Raw genomic sequence first — 5,000 nt, 5'->3', positions numbered from 1 at the left:
AAGTCTTTATTAGTCTTCGGGTAGTGTTTTGGTGAGGCAAATAGACCTTTTTGAAGTGACATTGTCTGAAAATGTAAATTAAACAATCGATTCCATAATTTTTGTTAGGTTAATGAATTTTTGTTAGGTTAGGTGCAACAAAGTCAGAAATGGCGAGTTTAATTTAAATTTTGATTGACATCACTCCAAAATGTCTCTTTTGCCAATGCTATTTTTGGAGGCTGCATCTTCCTTTAATATTATTGATGTTTTCTGTCTTCATGAAAATCTGGGTTGAGTTTTGGGCCCCAGAGAGAGTAAAATGATGGCTCAAAATTAAATGGATTCACAATAAGAATGTTTTACATTAATGCCTTTACTCTCCTTCTTGATGTTATCCTTCTTCTTCTTTGTAAGGGTGAATGGCTTTGAGTCTGTCGAATCTGAGTCTGGGTAGCATGAATATTAATATTTTTACGTAAATATACATATGTAAAATAAATTTTTTTCCCTTGACTTGCTTTATTACACCTTCCTGCATGTGCTTCAATAGTGTTAAAACATAATGGGTTACCTGCATGACAGTCATTGAGGGAAAACGACAAGTCCAATGGCTCTAAGTTCCCTCCTTAATGAAGTATACCATAGGTGAGATTTCACAAAGGTTTCCCAACATTCGGTAATCAAAAGCAGAAACTATTATTATGTTAAACAGTAATGGTGCTGTTTAATACTGGACTGTAAATGGCTTTGTCTAAAGCAACATAATTTGGGCAGGGATGATGGTTAAACATCACTATTACATGTCGTGATCAATTACATGTAGGTACTTTATTAACTGGACAAGAAAATCTGATCAATGTTGATCAATACAAGATTCAACAATAAAATAAAGGATCATGGGTGGATGAAAGGGATAAAATGGTACCAATTGTAACACTTACCACACAGGAGCAACTTGGCTTAAAAAATATTGGCATCTTTCCCTTTACCCCATAAACCATTGACAATTTGATTGAGTCTCTTTGATTCTGTCCACTTCCACTACAGAATATTTCTCCTCGTTTTCAACAAACACCCATGCAAACTTTTCATCATTTCCTGTAGGGTAAAAATTAATTAGCATCATCAACACAGAAAATTCTAAGGGCGAAGTCCCAAAGGCAATGTTCTACATATAGTTGCACATGGTAGTCAGCGTACGTTGAAGGCAATGCACAAAAACTGTCATTGATTGATGACAATTCTCTTGCTTAGTAGCACTTAAGAAACTTATGAATGAAGGGGTAGTTTCTAAAGAAACTGTGGTGTTGCGGTCGGTGGGGAAGTAGTATACAAGTTTTATCAACGGAGTTGATAATGTAAATTGGCCACCGTTACAGAGATTCTAGAAGCTGACGTTTCGAGCATTAGCCCTTCGTCAGAGCGAATCCTCCTTTAAGAAACTGAAAGCATTTAGAAAAAGTGGGCTGAATGTTGGAACCCATTAGAACCCACAAATGACCAGCTCCCAACATCAGTGACTTCATAGCTCAGTGGGTTAGAGCGTCACACCCACATCATGAGGTCACGGCTTCAAATACTGTTGAAGTCCTGAATTTTTCAGGCTTCTCTACAACAATTTCAACAAAATTGCTTTCACAACTGCGAGGATCTAGCTACACTTGATTTCATATCTGCAGTTCATTCAAGTGCGCGCGCTATGTACTAAAATGAACAATGATAGGGCAGATGGCCATTGCTATAGATTTGCTTGGATTTAACGATCTTGGATGTTCGGGGACCCCTACTTTTCGTTTCAGAAACAGATTTTATTTACAATTATCTCCACATTGTCCAAAAATAAAAAAAAAAAATCAATGTGGGAAGTTAAAAAAATTTTCAAGATTTCTGTCCTCGGGAAATGGAATCCTGCAATCTTGCGGCTGCAAAACGCGTGAAACTATGGTCGCTAAATGCGAACTTGTTCTCTAAGGAACCTCCACAGTTAACTAAATTCAATTGATGGGTCCACTTAAACAAAGTTTGGTAGAGAACATTTGACTTCAAAGATGTAATTACAATATTTTTGGGCTTACAGACGCTGTGGCTTTATTCGCTAAAAAAAACCGGATTTTTTCAGATTTAGGGTGTTCTTCCGGGCAAGTTCTCTCCAAAACGAAATCGGTGAGCCCCCTTTTTTTTACATTCTGACATCACTAACTCATCATCTTTCAATGGTGAAATTTGCAGAAAAAAATCAATGTTAGAAAATTTTCGTGCGAACGTCCTTAAGACTAAGACATTAAAGTAGTACCTGCCCATACCTTCTTGTCGAGCGTGCTAAAGCCAAACATTAACAATATCATCCCTGTGGTCAAATGGTATCTTGGTGACGAAGATTTTCTTGCGAAAATTTGCACCCAGTACCCAGTTTAGGTCTCGTGTCGTCAGCCAGCACACTTCCCGGATCCATTGCCACAGCAAACACCATCTGTATATTTCCAACTAACAGCGCGCATTATCCACTCCGGCTGGCTACCATAGATACCACCTGGGAATCCCGGATGTTGGTGAAGGGATGAGTAGAATACCTCGTCAGGCGAGGAAGTGTCATTAAGCCAGGACAAAAAATCAATCGCTACTTTATCATAAAGAACATAATTCGCTGCTTCTCGTGTGAGTGCTACAAAATTGGACCCTTTCTTGATGCGAATTCCCCATGGTGGAGGACGCTTCGTAAAGATCGTCTTCGCCATGAGTTACTCGCATGAAACTGGCCTCCTTCCACCTTTTCAGCTCTATGGGAATACATATATCGATGCCAATTATTGATTGGAACACTTGTAGCACTTTATTTATAGACAAAGAGAGCACTTTTTTTGCCCTCATTTTCCACTAACTGTGACGTTTTGAAAGTTGAAGAAGAAAAGAATTTTGCTTTATGGTGCTTTTTCGTTCTCACTTATTTTGGTTCCTGTGGGGCTTTAACAGGTAATAAGTGCTTTTGTTCTATTCTCTTACGCATGCTTAGCAATGATGTTATCTATCACGGCTACTGGAATACTATCAAAAGCTTGTAAACACACGCTGTTTTAATTCCTTGAAACCATTGCTTTGTAATATTAATAGCATTGCCTTCTTCCTCTAAAAAGTGTTTTCCCAAGGTGAAATACATTTTCTATACAGGTCCATCATCAGGTGAGCGTTGCAGGGAGCCTTAAAAGTTCAGCTTCATATAGCTTCAAGAGCTTTTCAGCATGCTTGCTTTAATTTGAAGGATTGTTTTCCATGACAAACAATCTTCTTCCATTCGTTTGCGGCCCTGTTTTGTGCAAGTTTAAATGACTGCGTATGAAAAGGGCAAAAATTTCCCACCTCACTTTTTTCCGTAAGAAACTTTCATTCACTCACTCCCTTACATCGCGGTAGCAACAAGGAACATGCAAGCTCCTGCCACCTGCTTACTTCTTGGCCCCCTTTGAAGTAAACTTAATGCCTTCTCTCCCTTTCGGGTCGCCATACAGGAGATTATTGCAGGAAGCACTGCTCTGTTGGGATTATATTATACGGATGAAAGAAGACTCCATCAAGAAAAAATTTGCATCCTCATTTGTCCAGAAATCTGGATGTTGTCTCATCAACCTTGCATTTCGTTTCTAATGCAAATTGTAACCACAAAGACCTTTTGATTGTTTTTCGCTCAAACAGCCCCTTTTTTCCTCGGCTATTAATAGCTATGGGGGCCTTCGTCGTTCTGATCACTTGAAATTGGTCCTTCGACTTGCTACTTCAAGAGAACAGGCAAGCCACTCTTTTCCCTACCACCTTTTTTCACGGTTATGTGAACATTTCGGATTTGCATGTCCTCTCAATGTGCGCAGTAGCTTTAGCACACACATGTGATCACTTACTTTTCTTTGGTCCCCCCCCCATCCTACAAATTAGCTTAGTTGATGACTTTTCAGTAACAATTGTTCCGACTCTCGCCAGCATAATTTCTGGCAGTGGAAAGATTTAGAAATCTCACATTCATTTGCTATGTCATGAGAACACGCATTTTCCATACCTTTTCCTTGAAAAAGCAATTCCATTGCTCTCTGCACGGACTGTTGTTGGGCCATGCATCTTTCAATTGTATTAACAAACGCAGCAATAAAAACTATGCCGCACTGAGTAAAAATTCACTGTAATTAAGTGTAACTGAATGTTTTTTCTGCGAACTAAACACAACAGGTCACAGATGGAAAAAGAAATGCATTTAAAAAGTAAAGTTTTGTTGAAGGACGCCCTCCTGTGAAAAATAGAACAGTGAATTTACCCTAAACACATCCACTTCATTTAGTTGTAGACTTATAAATTGGTTTTCATCAGACAATCCTGCCCAAAAATAATGGGACAATTTGCTTGTCATTTATGCGTCAAACTTTCCTCTATTCCCTCTTTCCCTCCCCCTCCCCCCGCCTGCGCAATGCTGTTGACTCTGGTGTGTTTATGCACAGTTCCCAAAGGATCCCAGTTGCTGTATCTACATTGCGAGGGGGAGGCGGGATCTGTCTGTCAAATGACAATGAGAGCTTGATTAAGGTTTATGGAGACTGGTTATTGATGGGTGTAGAGTAAAAATGGTGCACTGCCTGAGCCATTTTGGGTTGTTATGTCCCGTAACTTTTTGGCCAGGATTGTAGGCAGGTACCATTCGATCCTAGCCTTAAAATAATTGTTTCTGGTTAACCCAAGTTATTACTACGACTCCCAATGCAAAAACTGATTACGTTACTCATTAACACAAAGAGAGACAGCTTTAGATTTTTCAATAATATATCGCTTTAATCTATAGTCAAAACTTCAAATTTATGACCCCTTTCCTTCACTTTTTGTTTGTCGGCATTATGACTTTGTGGTACTTCAGGGTCACATGTTCATAAGTTTGTTTTTACATTTCACAGATGATTAGATTTTGATTAGAAACACTGTTTTGATTGCCCACTCTACCTCACTGTGTAAATAGTTCACCCTGCATTCAAAAGAGATATGTTTTG

Source organism: Montipora foliosa, chromosome 9 (genome assembly GCF_036669935.1).
Source record: "Montipora foliosa isolate CH-2021 chromosome 9, ASM3666993v2, whole genome shotgun sequence".
Taxonomy (NCBI): domain Eukaryota; kingdom Metazoa; phylum Cnidaria; class Anthozoa; order Scleractinia; family Acroporidae; genus Montipora; species Montipora foliosa.
This window is presented reverse-complemented; position numbering follows the sequence as displayed.